Here is a 19,554-nt window from a genome sequence, read left to right on the forward strand (position 1 = left end):
GATATGGGGCTGTTCGTCAAACGCTACAACCGTTACGTGAGAAAGAACGACATCCAACATTCCGAGAAGAACTTAGTTAACTTCCGGAAGCAATCTAGGTTCTCCAAAAATGATGACTCCAAAGGAAAAACAACTAGAGGGTCGTGCTACAAGTGTGGAAAGCCGGGTCACTACAAACCGGACTGTCCGATGAACAAAAAGACAAAAGAAAAAGATTCATACAAATCACATAAGAAACCATCAAAGCCAAGGAGGGCATACATTGCTTGGGAAAGCGATAGCGACTCCTCCGATGATGAAAGCTCCAGTGATGAAGATGAAAATGCAAATCTATGTCTCTCTGCTCATCAAAAGAATAAGAAGAAACAGGTACGACATGCTAAATATGAAAATTCCTCTAGTATGTCTCATCATGAATTGCAAACTGTTTTTGAAACTTTACACTGTGAAGCAAAAGAGGCCTTTAAAAGGCTTGCCTCAAATAAGAAATTTTTTTCTCATTTAGAACAAAAAATTCAAGAATCCGAAAGGAAACTTGAGGCACTTAAGGCTTCTATAGTGGAAAGCACAAAAACTAGTTATGAGGATCTTAAAAGTAGAATGATGAACTTTGGGTGTGATACTTGTTACATTTGGCAAAGTGAAGTAAGGAACCTAAAAGCCAAACTTGACAAGGCTCTTGAGCCCAAGATTACATTTGCTATTGATAAATCTAATTTTTGAAAAAGTATGGTTAATCCATATCAAAAATACAAATATGCTGTAAAGGATGAAGATAGCAAAAGTAATCAAAATGAAAAGTTCTCTTGTCTTTATTGTTGCAAGAAAAGTCATTCCATTGCTAAGTGTAGATTTAGGAGATTTTTGGTTCCTAAAGGCATTTATCAATGGGTGCCCAAATGCAACCATCTTGTTCCTCACCACTCAGGACCCAATAAGCCATTGGGTACCTTCTTTTTTTAATTATCTTATCACAGGTACAATGCCTCGAGACTACCGAGAGAAGATGGGTTCTCGACAGTGGATGCTCAAGGCATATGTCAGGAGACATATCTCTCTTCATTGACTTCGTGGCTAAGAAGAAGGGATATGTAACTTATGGTGACAACAACCGAGGAGAAATACTTGGTAAAGGTAGTGTAGGTAACCCCTCTTCCACTACCATTTCTGACGTATTGCTTGTCGAAGGTCTTAAACACAACCTACTTAGCATCAGTCAGTTATGTGACAAAGGATACAATGTATCGTTTTCAAAAGATTGTTGCAAAATTGTGCATACTGATGATAAGAAGAGCATGTTTAATGGTCTTCGTGTGAACAATGTCTATATGCTTGACTTAAATGAAGTATCGTTAACAAGTGACAAATGCCTTGTAACAATGAGTGAAGACTCATGGTTATGGCATAGGCGTTTAGCACATGTTAACTTTGACTTACTTAACAAAATAGTCTCAAAAGATCTAGTCCTAGGTCTCCCCAAAATTAAGTTCACCAAGGATCACCTTTGTGATGCTTGTCAAAAGGGGAAGCAAACGAGGATCTCTTTTAAATCCAAAAACATCGTTTCAACAACGAGACCTCTCGAGCTTCTCCATATGGATTTATTTGGGCCATCTAGGATTAAAAGTCTAGGAGGAAACTATTACGGTTTCGTAATAGTGGACGACTTTTCTCGATTCTGTTGGACTATTTTCTTAGTAAGTAAGAGTGACACATTCGCCGCCTTTGAACGATTTGCTAAGCTTTCCCAAAATAAACTAAATACAAACATTGTTGCAATTAGGAGCGATCATGGAGGTGAATTTGAAAATCACTTATTTGAAGAATATTGCGGTAACCATGGTATTGATCATAACTTCTCCGCTCCACGTACTCCTCAACAAAATGGGGTTGTGGAGCGTAAAAATTGAATTTTGGAAGAACTGGGAAGAACAATGATCAATGAAAGTGGCTTACCAAAATATTTTTGGGCTGACGCCATTAGTACGGCTTGTTACGTTTTGAATAGGGTGCTCATTCGCCCCATTCTAAACAAAACACCGTATGAACTTTTAAAAGGGCGAAAGCCAAATGTTTCTCACCTACATGTCTTTGGTTACAAATGTTTTGTATTGAACAATGGAAAGGAAAACTTAGGGAAATTCGATTCCAAGGCCGACGAAGGTATCTTCCTCGGATACTCTCAATCTAGCAAAGCATATAGAATATACAACAAGCGATTACTTACTGTAGAAGAGTCTGTACACGTTACTTTTGATGAATCCAATCCGAGAAACGTCGGAAAGGGTAGTGTTTTTCATGGTGCAGGTACATCTACCAAAGACATACTCAATGGTGGCGAGCCGGGGATTGATCAACCCGACACAGTCAAAATTGAGGAGGATAAAGATGTACTCCATGATGAAACCGTGGTAGATCATCCGCCTTCAAACGATGATCTTCCACAAGCTTGGAAGTCCTCTAAAGACCATCCAATCGACAACATTATCGGAGATATCTCAAAGGGTGTAACAACTCGGTCTAAGCTAAGTAATTTCTGTTATCACTTCGCTTTCGTTTCGCAGATGGAACCTAAAAACCCTAAAGAAGCCCTACTCGATGAACACTGGTTTTTATCAATGCAGGAGGAACTTAATCAGTTCACCAGAAATGAGGTTTGGGACCTTGTCCCTCCTCCGCGAGATCATCGAGTAATCGGCACCCGATGGGTGTTTAGGAACAAGCTGGACGAAAACGGGGTAATAACCCGTAATAAGGCGCGTTTAGTCGCGCAAGGGTATAACCAAGAGGAAGGCATCGACTATGAGGAAACTTATGCGCCGGTTGCCCGACTCGAGGCTATACGCCTTCTCCTTGCCTTCGCTTGTGCAAAGGATTTTAAGCTATTCCAAATGGATGTTAAGAGCGCTTTCCTTAACGGTCACATAAATGAAGAAGTTTATGTCGCACAACCTCCGGGTTTCGAATCCCATGAGTATCCTGATCATGTTTATAAACTGAAAAGAGCTTTGTATGGTCTCAAACAAGCTCCTAGAGCTTGGTATGAGAGACTAAGCAAGTTCCTACTAGATCAAGGTTACTCAAGAGGAAAGGTTGACACAACCCTCTTCATTAAACGTCAAGGAAAGCACTTGATATTAGTGCAAATTTATGTAGATGATATCATTTTTGGATCTACTAACATGAATCTTGTGAGAGAGTTTTCTGACCTTATGCAGGGCGAGTTCGAGATGAGTATGATGGGGGAGCTCACATACTTCCTCGGTCTGCAAATCAAACAGCTCAAAGAAGGAACCTTCGTGAGCCAGACAAAGTATTGTTTGGACCTTATCAAGAGATTTGACATGGCAAAAGCTAAGGCCATAGACACCCCCATGCCTACGTGTACCAACTTGAACAAAGATGAAGACGGTAAGGAAGTAGATGTAAAACGGTATAGAGGTATGATTGGTTCACTCCTTTATCTTACTGCTTCCCGTCCCGATATTATGTTTAGCGTATGCATGTGTGCAAGATATCAATCATGTCCCAAGGAATCCCATTTAAAAGCCGTTAAACGGATACTTCGATATTTATCCGGTACTCCGAAGTATGGTCTATGGTATTCCAAAGGTAATGATTGTTCCTTGGTAGGTTTCTCCGATTCCGACTTTGCCGGTTGCAAATCGGATAGGAAAAGCACAAGTGGCACTTGTCACCTATTTTCAAACTCTTTGGTTAGTTGGCATAGCAAGAAACAAGTTTCTGTTGCCTTGTCAACCGCCGAAGCGGAATACGTTGCCGCCGGTAGTTGTTGTGCCCAAATCCTATGGATTAAGCAACAACTATTGGATTTCAACCTCAAACTTGAATGTATTCCCATCTTTTGTGACAACACGAGTGCTATTAACCTGACCAAGAATCCTGTGCTACATTCCTGCACCAAACATATCGAAATTCGACACCACTTTCTTCGGGATCATGTAGAGAAAGGTGACATCGTGTTTGAACACGTAAATACTGAAAATCAACTAGCGGACATTTTCACAAAGCCGCTAGCCACTGAACCTTTCTTTCATATTCGCCGAGAACTTGGCATTCTCGATATTTCGGAACGGACACTATAATCTGCTGTTTACATTATTTCACTTAAAACCTTAATACTGTACTTCTGACAAATCTATGTTGTTGTAAGCACATGTCTACTGTTCACTAAGTCACTCCGGCATTAAGGTGATATTGTTCCTCTTCCTCTCTCTGCAAAATCTCATGACTGCAATAATTCTATCTCAAAATGTTATTGTTTATATATATACGCCTGATATATCTCTTTGGTTGTGTATTGCTGTTTGTGGTGTTAATTATACATCAAACTGGTCATTGCATGTGCTGAGTAGTGAAAAATGAAAATTTTAAACTGTATGAGTCGACCGCAACAGGGTTATGGTCGACGCATGATTGAATAACTTTTGCATTTTCTCAAAAATCAAACAGTATGCGTCGACGCATACAGGGGTATGGTCGACGCATCGCTCAAAGATTTCGTTTTTCTACAAAAAATTTAAATCATCTCTCATGCATTCACATCATTAAATGTGCAATTACATTCCATCACCTTTCAAACTACCCACTACTTTGTAACTTGCATCTACCTAGTGGCTATTGGTCTTTGATCTTCCATCTTCCCAAAACCCTAACCTTTCCACTATAAATTGGGAAAAACCCCTCTCTAGAGGAATCACTCTCAAAACCCTCATTAAACCTTCTCTCTGTATCCAAACACTCAATCTCAAACCCACTCAAATGGCTTCCTCATCACGCAGACCCTCCGGCAAAAGACCCCGAGAATCATCCGGTGCATCTCTTCCCGTATCTGCTGTATCACTCGTTCCACCTGCTCGTGTCGAAATGTTCAACAAAGACATCGGTAAACGAGGAGTTGTGCAACAACATGCGTTCTACAGACTTGAAGCTGAACGCATGCACTTACCGGAAGTCCTGTCTCTGCTGCAGCATCAAGGTCTCATCAACTTCTTGGAGTGCAACACTCAATACAGTGAAGACCTTGTCCGAGTCTTCTACTCCGGTCTTCATGAGAACTTTCGCGGACACAAGCTTTCCTCCAAAGTTGGCTCTACAAAGGTATCAGTTAAATCAAATTTCTGGAACAAATGTTTTGATTTGTCTGTGGATGATGCTGGAAATCCCCTGCCTGAGGTGACTGATTCTCACCACATAGATGGCTATGAGTTTAAGAGTGCATTAAATGACATGTTGGAACGGCCATATTCTGATGATTTTGTGCAGAGTGACTTGTTCCCACGAACCGTCACTGCGGGCAAACTGAGCGCCGGGGAAAGGATTCTCCAATGGATTGTCTCACGCATCCTGCGGCCCAAGAAGGGCGGTCTCTCCAGAGTCGAACAGTCCGAGGTTCATTTGATTTACATTCTGAAAAATAAGATAAAAATCAACTGGCCATACTACATTGCCAGTAGAATGTATAATCTTCGGGATTCCGGACGAGGAACTGCTCTCGCCTACGGATCCTTCATCCAAGAAGTCCTTACAACAGCCAATGTTAGTCATCCGTCTTTCCCGTTAACATCAATCACACCTGACAAAGAATTTAGCATAAAAACCATGTCTATGATGGGATATATATGGTGCAAGGAGCGGAAGAAATATAAGTTTGTTAGAAGAGGATACGTTCCTCCAAGGGCTGACAGTGATGAAAGCGAAGAACAGGACGATGAAGTGGAAAATGAAGAAGAAGAAGAAGATGAAGAAGAAGAAGCAAGGCACGATAATGCTCACAATGGTGGAGACGACAGTCCTTCACCCATTGGCACATACGACTACTCCGGCTCTGCTTGGGTACAGCAGCCGGATACATATGAAGAAGCTGTTCCACGATGGGGTGGCTGGGGTGAATGGCAACATACGGGTTGGACAACTCGACGTGAATCTTACCAACCGTATCACCATGCTGAGGAAGAATTTCTTCCATCCCCTCCACATCCTGCTGATTCTTCAGAGCTGTTGGAGATGATGCAAAGCATGCAACTTGCCCAACAAACCTTCATGCAATCCCAGGATGACCGACTTGCTCAAATTACCAGTCAACTTCAAACCCAAAATGAGCGGATCGAAAACCTCTCCACAAGCCTAAATGAACGATATGCAGATTTGGATAGGCAGGTCACAGGGAGTCTTAGGCATCTGGAAGGTGTTTGTGATTACCTAGAAACTCTGGCTGACCCTAGCAGAAACCCAGGCGTATGCTACCATCCCGGCCACCGTCACTTAAGACAATAGCCATTCATATGCACATTACATGTTGCTTGTTGTTTTTTGCATGTATTTTGTTTTTGCTTTGCCTGTTTATGCACCACAACTTCCTTATGTATTTTCTCCTTCTTAATTAATGACTATTGTTAAGAAATGATATAAGTGTGATATTATTTCGTTGGTATCTATACTACTGCCTGTGAACTTTTCGTTGCAATCTTGAATACTCACTCTGTCTCACTTTTTGATGTTGTCAAAGGGGGAGAAAAATGCATGCTGACAAAATGCACACAACTAACAGTCGCTTTCGCTTTCTGCAAATGGCCTTAGATTACAAAAGAAAGGGGGAGTGTGCAAAATGTGTCAATACTGCATGATGTTCGTCACGTCGATTTATACAGGTTGTCATCATCAAAAAGGGGGAGTATGTAAAGACAAAGTGTCATACAACATACGATATCAAGTTTCGATGATGACAAAAGACCATCATGCACATCTACGAACAAATGCAACACATTACCCACAATATCCTTTTCCACGTTATTCTAAATCTACCATAATCATTAAAAACATGTAGACAAAGTGTGATCATGACTAAATACATAAAGAATCACTAATCACAGTTTCTTTGCAGATTTGAATGCTTTGAGTCGACCATAGGGGTCAGCTCAAAGCTCACGGGTCAGCGCAAAGCTCTGCCTAAACTGAAGGGAGTCAGCGCAAAGCTGCATGCGTCGACGCATAGGGTCAGCGCATAGCTCACGGGTCGGCGCATAAACCCCTTGAGTCGACCACACGTTGGCGCATGGCAAAATGATCCTATCCACGGGTCAGCGCATGAAACGTTTGAGTCGACGCATAGGGTCGACGCATGCCCCACGGGTCAGCACACGCCGACCTATGGTCGACCGCTCGCGCGCAATCTCAGTTTTCTGAGTTATTTCAAATTTTTGAAATACTGTTATGTTTGTTTGATTTTGTCTGTTACTATATATAGAAGTCAAAACACTTCTATTAACCAACATTTGCTATTTTGAGTTCAAGTGTTCAAGGAAACAAGAAAGAGTGAAAAAGGTGTCAAAGATTCATCATCTTCATCTTCAATAGTCCACAATACATCAACTGCACACAATAACTTTTGATGTGATTCGTGATAGATTGAAGGTGATAAGGTTCGAAGTTGCGATTGAAGAATCGGGTTCGAGTTGAAGTCTTGGCAGGTTCTTTCTTGAATAAAACCGTTAGGGTTTTATCCTCCAATACCGGTTTGCGTTTGGGGGTTTTTGGACGAATCGCTTCATCAATATTCAGCCGAGCGAAGGTGATTGAGAAGAGGAAGTCTTCGTCAATCTAGTAGCGGATTCGGTGGCATTGAAGTGAAGGATTCGGGTTCGACTCGTTGTGTTTGAGATCAGCCGGGCCGAGGGTTTGAAGAACGGAAGATTCTTCAACAATGGGGCTGGAATCGGAGGTCTAGCAACAACGATCGAAGGTCTTGATTCATCTTGAATCAAGGAGCAAGGATAGGAAGCATCATTCAACACATTGAAAATTCTGTGTTTACTTGCTTTGCAATCCTTGTATAAACGGTTAAAGTTCACAGGTGATATTTAATTAAATCATCTCAATTCTATTTTTAGAATTGAGGGCAGACGTACCCCGAAGCGAGGACGGCGGGGGAACTGCCTCATCAAATCTCTGTCTCCTTTAACTTTCTGCATAATCTGTTTTTCAGCTTAAAATTTAAGTGATTTTAGCTTAAACAATTTTCACCAAACTTTGATATAAGTTGAGTAAGTGATTAAAACAGCTGTTGGAATACTAAGTACAATAACATATTGTACTAGGATAAATTGACTTACTTACTCAACTCAAATATCACTTGGAGTGTTTATGCACACCAAGTGTTTGTAAAATTGCCTAAGCCAAAGTTGCCTTAAGTTTGCTCTGAGTTTTAAATTTGGTATTTTGGTTCATTGGAACTAGGCTTGCTAGTAAGTGAACTCTATCATTGATTGTGCAACTAGTGTAGTGAATTGTATCTCGTTTTATCTCTTATCCATTAGCTTAACGCATATCCGGTTTTCCAATAACGGTTCGTTTTTAGACTAAATTTTCCTCGGTCGCTTCCGCACCTAAAACAATTTTAAAACCAATTTTTCTTTTAAATTGGTAGCGCCGACTCAAGTTTTTAACTGGGATCTATTCAACCCCCCCCCCCCCCCCCCTTCTAGATCCGTGCCATAGTCTAACACACTTGAAGTTGGGCACTTTTTCAAATTCAATGACTTAGGTCCAAAGTGACCTATAATGTTTTGTATTATCACATGTATTTATTTTAGGATTATGAAATTTTTTCCAATATAACATTTGAAGTAGACATCTTAATATTTACAATACATTTGGTCTCACCTCAAAATCATAAAAATTCAGGAAGTTAGGTCCTTAGGAAGTTGGCCCAAAATTAGGGTTTCAGTCAAAATGACCTATAATGTTTTGAAATGAATGATGACCTTCCATGTTTCAAATTGGTTTTTGATGAACATGACAGTTGTTCATATGGTTCTTAAGAATAGTGTTTCTCTTGGGGTCATCTTCATTTGAAAAACATATCAAAAGTTGTATCTCAATGATCCTCAGTTTAGTCAAATGACTTGACTGGTCAACTTCTCAAGGCCAAACTTCCAATCTTGATGAATGAATGATTGAGTATCCTCAAATAGGCTCATATATGAATAAAATAATGAATGAAATAACTTCCCTTGATTAAATTTGATCATAGGTTGAGGTTGTTTCATGAGAAAGGCATAGTCAAGACACAGTTGAATAAGGGTTTCCTTGGGAATCAATCCTCAAGCCCTTTGGGTTATCTTGATCAAATTGGAAAATTAAGATACTTGGGAGACATATATGATGATTAGGAACTTTTTGGACCATTTTCATGCTTGTTCTCATCTTCTTCTAGCCATTGCATTGAGCTTAGGAGCCTCCTAGGAGCATGGTAGCACATGACCACTTGAGCTTCAAAACAAAAAAGGTTAGTGACATATTTTTGTTCTTTTGGTTAGTAATCAAAATAATAAAAGCAATAATATACAATACAAGCATGCTTGGTGGTCTCAAACCACTCACACAAGTCCCAACCCTAGGGTTAAGGACCCAAACATGCTATGATCCTTGAGGCAATGCACTGAGCAATGATATGATGTCGTGAGGGATCTTAGGGTCAAAATTAGGGTCTTACAGATGTCCCTATTTAAGGTCATTCTATCCAGAGATATGAAGGTTAAAATCTTCGTCTCGACGAGGTATAATGGGCTTAAATAATAACAGAGAGACGAATTTTGGTCCCTACGAGACCTCATGATGCAAATGTATACATGCAAAATAAAATCTTCATGGTTAATGATTGCCACGAAGGAAGAGAAATCAGAAGAAACTGAAAAATCCATAGGAGTAACACACTCACTAGGGAGACAGAGACTCTGGGGGAAATAAGGTGAAAATGCGTGAGCAGGTCACGACTTGAAAACTTGCTGGGAGACACGAAAGGATTCCACGAAAATAAATCGATGGAAAGACTCGAGCTGACGCAAAGATGCATGTATTGGGGAATATGCCAATACAGCAAGACTATCCGTAAAGGACACATCGGATGAAAAATCCGGACTCAGTCGGGGATGTCCACAAAGGACTCAGCTGAGGAAGAAACAATGAGATATTACCGGTTACTGGGTAATAAACTCAAAAAGAGACATGTTATCAAAACACCGGTTACTGGGTGAGAGAACAACACGCTCAGGGAGAAAGAATATCTAAGACCGGTATAAGGGTGAGAGATATCAATCATCCGAAACATCTGAGGAGGACCCAAGAGGCACATCTCAATTCAAAAAAATCTGACTCCACAGGGGACAAAAAAGTCATAATAGGGAGCAGAAGGAAGGAACGCCAAAGATACCGGTTACTGGGCGTATAATAGGTGACCAACCAGGCGTGAATTGGGAACACATCCAAGACACTCATCATCCGAAAGGAGGGATGAAAAAGCAAACTCGACTTATAGGATGGACATTCGATCCTACAAAGAAATATGAATCTTACTCGACTGGGGAAGAACAAAGACTTCGACTGAAGAGCGCATGAGATATATTATCTATTACCGTCATAACGTAGATAACATACTCGCATGGAAGATTATCCACAACCGGTTACTGGGTTAATAAAGGATAAATCGACCGAAAAGAAAGGACATTGGGATACCAGTTACTGGGTATAAAATGATGACCAATCAAAAGGAGAAACAATCATTACCAAACAAGGGTAAATGAAATATGACTCGCTAGGGATAAATTGCCTGACAAAAGCAATTATCCAAGAGATATATCACCGGTTACTGGGTGGTATACTCAAAAATGAAGGAATATCAATACCGATTACTGGGTAAAGATAACCAACAAAGAGGGGATTACATCTACCGGTTACCGGGTAAAAAACCACAGAAAAATAGGACTTACAACTACCGGTTACTGGGTAGAAGGCCACAAGATCCTCCGGGGGAAAGATGAATAATTATTGGTTACTGAGCAATTGAACAACTAAACCACAGAGAACTGCAGGGGATAACAAGAAGGGAATCAATCTAGGAACAAACTAGAAGGACACAATCAAACAAGACTCGACCCGATGAGGATATAACTCAGGGGAGTAATTCCATCCCGGTACACAACTGGGGAGGAAACTGAAACAATAATCATCCACGAGGACATAACTCAGTGGGGAAGGAAGGAAAGATAGACACTTTCTACCTATGGGGATGACTCTATATGGAGAGATCAGACACGAGCATCTTCTTGGGGAAGAACATTTCACCCATAGCAGGAGATAAAAAGTAAAGATATATGGCAAAGAATGCATCATAAATATCTGAATGTTATGTCATTCGGGGACAGGTTGTTGAATATCAATAGGATTTGTCGTAGAAGAAACTCTACTGGGGAACTTATCAAGGAATAAGGTGAAACTCCGTGGGGAACAACCGCCAAAAAGATACCCATCAATCAAAACACTCCCTTCTAACCGCTAGAGAAACATCTCTGCTAAGGGGAGAAAGAACCATTTGCTCCGCTGGGGAAGGAAACAACACATCTTGGGCTACATTTAACATAATAACCGTTTCTCCACCAACTCTGAATTTACTGTATTCGAAGCTTCAGTTGATGATGACTGAGCGAGAATCTTTGACAGAAGACAGCTATAGAACAAAGTCTTGTCAGGACGCAGTTAAATGCCAAATCCCAAATTTTTGCCTAGATTGCCCCAGGGTGAGGTTCTCAATCTAGCGGGATATGTAAAATCATTTTTTTTCATGTCTCTAACTTTTGCCTGGACCGCCCTTTCGGGTTTTCAATCCACCGAGACGCTCATTTTTGCCTAAGCCACCCTTTCGGGTTTTCAACTTAGCGAGCTATTCTGTTTTTATTTTTAGGCGAAGTATTTCTTGACTGCATCTGAATTCATAGGACGAGTGAAATCCTCCCCACCCATAGTTGTAAGAAACAAAGCACCGCCTGAAAAGGCTCTCTTAACAACATATGGGCATTCATAGTTTGGAGTCCACTTGCCCCTGGAATCGGGCGCGAAAGATAAGACTTTCTTGAGCACGAGGTCACCTTCTCGGAACACACGGGGCTTGACCTTTTTATCAAAAGCTTTCTTCATCCTTTGCTGATATAACTGACCATGGCACATGGCAGTCAATCTCTTCTCTTCAATCAAGCTCAACTGGTCATAACGACTCTGAATCCATTCAGCCTCAGTCAACTTGGCTTCCATCAAGACTTTCATTGATGGAATCTCGACCTCTACGGGGAGCACAGCCTCCATGCCATATACAAGAGAGAAAGGGGTTGCCCCTGTTGAAGTGCGAACAGATGTACGATAGCCATGCAAAGCAAATGGCAGCATCTCATGCCAATCTTTGTACGTAACAACCATCTTCTGAATAATTTTCTTGATGTTCTTGTTAGCAGCTTCAACAACCCCATTCATCTTAGGTCTATAGGGAGAAGAACTATGATGTGCAATCTTGAACACGCTACACAACTCTTTGATCATCTTATTGTTCAAGTTAGATCCATTATCAGTAATGATCTTATTTGGCACACCATATCGGCATATGAGTTGATTCTTAATAAACCTCACAACCACCTGCCTGGTCACATTTGCATACGATGTCGCTTCAACCCACTTGGTGAAGTAATCAATAGCTACGAGAATAAAACGGTGACCGTTCGACGCTTTTGATTCAATCATGCCAATCATGTCAATTCCCCACATGGAGAAAGGTCATGGTGAGGAAATAACATTCAGAAGTGTCAGGGGAACATGAATCTTGTCCGCATAAACCTGACACTTGTGGCATTTCTTCACATATTTGCAGCAGTCAGACTCTATTGTCAGCCAATAGTAGCATGTGTCGCTCCCTAAAAAAGGAATGCGGAAAAAAACCGGCAAAAAAAGCAATGACAGAAGAGTCGCCACCGTGCGTTATTTATCCCAAAGGAGGGAAAGGAAACACTCGAAGTAAACCTGGAAAAAGGAAAGGAAAAGACAAGGTCTCGCAACCAAATCTTGGGTTCGGGAGTCGATTATGCGAAGGGAAGGTATTAGCACCCCTACGCATCCGTAGTACTCTACGGGATCCACTCTTGTTGTTCTTGTCTAAAGGGTGTGGGTTTATCTAATGTACTATTTACTAAGAGAGGGGTCAAAAGAAGATGACTCGCACGGATGTCGCATCCACTGCATACGTATCTCATCTGAATATGAGAATCAGAGTCTTCGTAGCTCGGCTACCTAGGGGTTAAAGGGGAGTGTGTTTTTTAGATGAACGACGTTACTACGCAATCTACCGGATGCTCGACCTTTGGAGACTTACTCGCCTATAGTAGAAGGAGTTAACATGTTCTTAGGAGAAGAAAAATCAATGAGTTTGTTTGTTTTAGGGATGCTCATGCAAAAAGGAAGTCCTAGACGAAGGAACCGTGCTACCTTAATTGACATGCAAACGAGAGACTATACGAAGCCTAGCAATCCTATGGGGAGACGATCACACCATACCAAATAAACATGCATAAAGTAACCATGCCAACGAGGGGGCTCAAACATATGTGGGTAGGGCTTTAGTCAAGAGAGGTCATATCAACCTCGACAAACGGGCTCTTAACCACTGACACTGAACGTCAGGGTGAGCAGATCAAAAGGGTAATGAGGATAAGACCTCATAGCTTGTAGCCCTGGACAGGGTGAGCTCATGACAAAAAGTGGGGATTCAGAAAGGTGGAACCCTCTCCACTGACCGACCGGACAAAAGATCTTGGGCTTTGGTTCTGAAGCATCGACACGTAGTGCGAGCATAAAGAACGACATACTGAATAACGGGGGATTGACTACTAATCCCTTTTATCCGTCAATTGCCTCTTCGTGGAGGTCTTTGGTACCGGTGCCTCTTCTTGGAGGTCTTTGGGCACAAAAGTAAACAAACAAAAGAAAATATTGCCTCCTGTTGAGGTCTTCCAGCTAAGAAAACGGTAAAATACGGGAAAGATGTAAAAGGGATCAAGAGATCTACCACACGGATAAAGATCCGAAGTAACAGCAACTAAAGAAATAAGAAACCCGGAGATCTCTCAGGCTAGCACCATCAAAGAAAACAAGTCAGCAAAGCAATCAGAATAAATCTCCAAATGGTATCCCACAAATAAAGTGGAATACCAAGCAAGATATCTCTTCAAGAGCCATGTGAGCCCTCACAAAAACTCAACAAACAAGTTAGAATAACAAGATGGGATGCAGTCAAGAGTTGCACCAAACAGACGGATCATAGCAACCACATGAATCATGCTGTTAAAGTTCACAAAAAGCTCACCAAAAGCAATCAAGGATAGGAGGCCTAAACCCCTTGTCAAACAAAATGCATCAAAAGGGTATCAAAACTCAAAGTCAGGGGACAAGGATCCACACATCAAGACATGACATACATATTAAAACATGTACCCGGATGCAATATAACAAACACAGAACCGATTAGAGAGCAAACAGAAAAAAAACAACTACTGTCACGATCTCTACTGTCTCGCTTAGCGAAGGCTTAGCGAAGCTTCGCTGCAGGCTCGCCTAGCGATGGGCTAGCGAATTCCTCCGGGTTCTGGATTCTCCATTGATAACAGTACGATTTCAGAAATCCCAAACCCTATGGTATCCATCTCAGCAACGAAGTGATTAAACATTCAAGGCATTATTCTACACATTCATGCACATCTAAACCCACACACAAAACCTAACGATACCCACTCTTCCAAATTCACCCATAATGCCTCATACATTTAGAAACTTCAAATTGAAAGCATAAAGTAGTGAAAATAGGGCAAACCTGATTGGAGAGATCGATTGAAATTGAATTGCTCGGTTGGGTTTGCAAAGCGGTCTTAGGGTTTGTGTGAGAAGTGTGTGAGTCAGAGTGAAAAGTCTCAGAGTCCGAGTGAATTTTTCTCTTCAGTGTCTGGAGGCTACTCTGAATTCTCTTAGCTCTTCTCTTCTCTAGGGTTTTGTTTCAATGAAGTTTGGAATTTATAGCCTGATTTTCGTGGCTTTGTGGGCTCAAATGAGAGAGGTCCAAGTCCAAGATTTTTCTGTTATATTTTTAAAACGCGTGGGCTTCGCCTAGTGAGCATGACAGTTCATACTCTGGTGGATCGCTAGGTGAACCATTCTGCTCGCCTAGCGAGCATGACAGTTCAAGTCATCTTTCCAAATTTGTAACCTGTGCGCTGGACCTTTGTTCCTTCAAGAGTAATATGTCGAATGATGAATAGGCCTCATTTGAACATGTTGGAAGTAAACCAAGTTATTCCCTAGCCATTTGACCTTCAGTTGACCAACAGTTGACTTTCGATTTCACAGTTGAATTTTGAACTGTACTGAGCCTGTTAAGCTTGATCTTTTGAAGAAAACCTCTGAAAATGAAACCAATTGACTTGGATGATATCCAAGCTTCTTGGAAGATAAACTCTTGGAGCTAATTCTGATTGACATGATGAAATGCAATATGAAATGTTAAATGACCTAAAATGAATGCATGAATGAGGAGGGCAAATTTGAGGTGCTACAACATGCTCTCAACATCTTCTTTGCCATGGCATGTCCATTGGAATGAGTACCAAATGAACCCTCATGGACTTCAATCATCAACAGGCCTGCTTCGTCTCTATCCACGCATCTGAGCAGAACCATATCAAAATTCCTCTTATAAAGCACATCACCGTTTAGGTAGAAACTGCCAGATAATCTTCTCAAAGTCTTCTTATCTTTAACAGATGCCCCTGGTGGGTAAATCTGACTTTGGAGAAAACACTTGATATCATAATACCACGGCTTATCATCTTTTTCTTCTTCAACTGCAAACACATGAGCCGGTCTATCCAAGCGCATCACAGTAATATTGGGGACTTCATTCCAATACTTGACAACAATCATTGAAGCAAGCGTAGCGAGAGCATCCGCCATCTGATTCTCAACTCGAGGAATATGATGGAAATCAACCTTAGTAAAGAAAGTTGAAATCCTCCTCGCGTAATCTCTGTATGGGATGAGGCCAGGTTGATTCGTATCCCATTCACCCTTGATCTGATTAACAACAAGGGTCGAATCACCATAAACATCAAGATGTTTGATCCTAAGATCAATACATTCCTCCAAACCAATAATACAAGCCTCATACTCTGCTATATTATTCGTGAATTTGAAAGTTAGCCTTGCTGTAAAAGGAAAATGTGTGCCTTGAGGAGTAATAATCACTGCCCCAATACCATTTCCATACTGATTAACAACGCCATCGAACACCATACCCCATCGGGAACCAGGCTCTTGCCCTTCCTCAAGCGTGGGCTCATCACAATCTTTCATATTCAAATACAAAATCTCCTCATCAGGGAAGTCATATTGCACCGACTGATAATCTTCAATTGGTTGATGTGCCAGATGGTCAGCCAAGATACTACCTTTAATAGCCTTTTGAGCTCGATACTCGATATCATACTCATATAACAGCATCTGCCAACGGGCAATCCTCCCAGCTAAAGCAGGCTTCTCAAAAATATACTTGATTGGATCCATTTTGGATATCAACCAAGTCGTATGATTCAACATATACTGGCGTAAACGCTTAGCAGCCCAAGCCAAAGCGTAGCATGTCTTCTCAAGCATTGAATACCGAGACTCACAATCAGTGAATTTTTTACTCAAGTAATATATTGCATATTTTTTCTTTCCTGATTCATCTTGCTGACCAAGGACACAACCCATAGAGTCATCAAGCACGGTCAAGTACATAATCAATGGTCTCCCTTCAACAGGCGAAGACAGAATCGGAGGCTCAGACAAATACTCTTTGATATTGTCAAAGGGGCGTTTGGCAATCCTCAGTCCAATCAAGACGCTGATTTTTCTGGAGGAGCTTGAATATAGGCGCACATGTGGCAGTCATGTGGCAGTCATGTGGGATATAAACCTCGAAATGTAATTCAAGCGGCCAAGAAAACCTCAGACTTGCTTCTCAATTTTGGGTGCAGGCATCTCTTGTATTGCTTTGACCTTGGCAGGATCAACTTGAATACCTCTTTCGCTGAAAATAAAGCCCAATAACTTGCCAGAACGGACTCCAAATGTACACTTGTTCGGATTCAAGCGGAGTTTGTACTTCCTCAAACACTGGAAAAGCTTCAACAAGTGTTCTACATGTTCAACTTCCGTTTTCAACTTTGCAATCATATCATCAACATACACATCAATCTCCTTGTGCATCATATCATGAAACAAGGTAGTCATAGCTCGTTGATACGTGGCTTCGGCGTTCTTTAAACCGAAGGGCATCACTCGATAACAAAATGTTCCCCAAGGTGTGATGAATGTTGTCTTCTCCATATCCTCGGGTGCCATTTTAATCTGATTATAACCGGAAAATACATCCATAAATGAGAAGACATTGAATTTAGCTGTATTGTCTACAAACATATCAATGTGTGGTAGAGGAAAATCATCTATCGGACTAGCTTTATTCAAGTCACGATAATCCACACATTCAAACTTTTCCATCTTTCTTAGGCACATGCACAATATTGGCCACCCATTGAGGATATGTAGAAGTCACCAGAAACCCCACATCAATTTGCTTATGAACTTCTTCTTTAATCTTCACTGCCATATCAGGATGAGTTCTTCTGAGCTTCTACTTCACAGGTACACACTCAGGCTTCAACGACAAGAAATGTTGCACGATATCAGTATCTAGACCAGGCATGTCTTCATACGACCAGGAAAAGAAGTCGACATATTCTCGTAGTAACTCAATCAACCCCTTGTTAATGGACTCTTCAAGGAGTGCCCTAATCTTCACTTCACGAATGCAGTCTTCAGACTCCAAGTTAACTGTTTCCAGATTCTCAAGATGTGGCTGAATGATCTTCTCCTTGTGCTCAAGCAGACGGGTAATCTCATCAGGAATCTCTTCAACATCATCTTCTTCTGCCTCAAATACAGGGAACTCAAAGTTGGGAGATGGTGTTGGATCATTATGTTCAATGGGTTTGATTAACCTGCATAATGATTTTGAGTATAAAAGAGATTTCAGAATTCCAAGAAGGCAAATCATTATCCAGATGCAAAGACTGATTTTATTTTCTTTTTAGGGTTTTGTGGTGATCACCAATTTCATGCAAAAAGAAAAAAAGGAAAAAATAATTTGAGAAAACAAACATTTAACATGCGATTATTGAATGAACATCATTGTATTAATCAAATATGCCAACAATGTCTTCACTTCTCCTTTTGGCATGGGAGAAGGGTTTTTTAACAAAATGAACACATTACGTTGACTTATGGATAACTGTTGGAACATCAACAGCGGCCCAATTATTGCAGATTCCTTCGGGTATGACAAAGTTGCCAAGGTCTTCCTCTTCATCATCTTCCACAATGGCAGCAGCTTCCAGATCTTCAACAGTGTGGATGAAACCTGTAACACCCCGATAATAATAAAATAATTATTTAAATTGAGTTAATAATTTATTTATTAATTTAGTTAAATAATTGGAAATTTTATTATTATTATTTTTTGGATTATTATTATTATTCGGAAAATATATATATGTTGGAAATAAGAGAGAGAATCCCATTTTGGTAAAAAGAAGGTTTCACGTGAAAACAGAGAGACGATCGTGAAAGAGGAAAAGGGCAAAGAGACAGAGCAAGGGATGAAGGTTGAAGAGAGAAAAGCTTGGAGCTCAAAGATTTGCCGGATTAATCAGGTAAGGGGGGTTTATCGTCGATTAATGGGTATTATGGGATAATATGTAATGGGTAGTGATAAGCCGTTATTTGACCCTAATTGGGATTTTGAAATGCTGAGAAATTTTGATGAATAAGTTGTATTAGGCTGTAATTGAATCTGTGGTTGGGTTGGTTGTAAAATTCCGAGAGTGTAGCTTTTTACGGAATTGGATTCGGAGGTCCGGAAGTCCTCCAATGGCGGAAAATGCGGAGAATTCTGCATTCTGCCTTGAGTTAGCGCAGGAACAGCTTCTGTCTTGCGTTAACCGGTTAACCCAGGGTGTTAACCGGTTAACACTGTTGTGATTGCTGAAATATTGCTGTTTGTGCTGCGTTAACCGGTTAACCCAGGGCGTTAACCGGTTAACACTGTTAAGTTTTGGGACAGGAGGCGTGTTGTGCTGCGTTAACCGGTTAACCCAGGGCGTTAACCGGTTAACACTATTGCAGAGTGGAAAATTGGTGTTTTAAATGTTGTGTGCCTATTTGAGGGTTGGCCCATGTTGGCCTATGATGTAATAGGGATTATATCCCGCTGTTTTAAGCAGTATAGGTATTAGTAGAGTGTGCTAATACTGTGTTTAATTGATTTACATGATAATGATGTGTTGATACATGTGTTGATGATGTATGAGGAGATGCATAATGCTATGAATGTATATATTATGCATGTATTTGTGAATGGACTGTTGTATGACTTAGAGTGTGAGCATATGTCCATTGTGAATTGTTGTTGATGCTGCATTGCTAGATGATTAGCGTGCATAGCATAGCCTTCGGGGCTGTAGCTAATTCCCATGGTGAGGGATTAGTGAGTGAATCATTGTGGATTTGTTGTTGATGTTTGCATGCTAGATGATTAGTGTGCATAGTCTAGCCTTCGGGGCTGTAGCTAAT

This window comes from Lathyrus oleraceus, chromosome 7 (genome assembly GCF_024323335.1).
Source record: "Lathyrus oleraceus cultivar Zhongwan6 chromosome 7, CAAS_Psat_ZW6_1.0, whole genome shotgun sequence".
NCBI classification, from domain to species: Eukaryota; Viridiplantae; Streptophyta; class Magnoliopsida; order Fabales; family Fabaceae; genus Lathyrus; species Lathyrus oleraceus.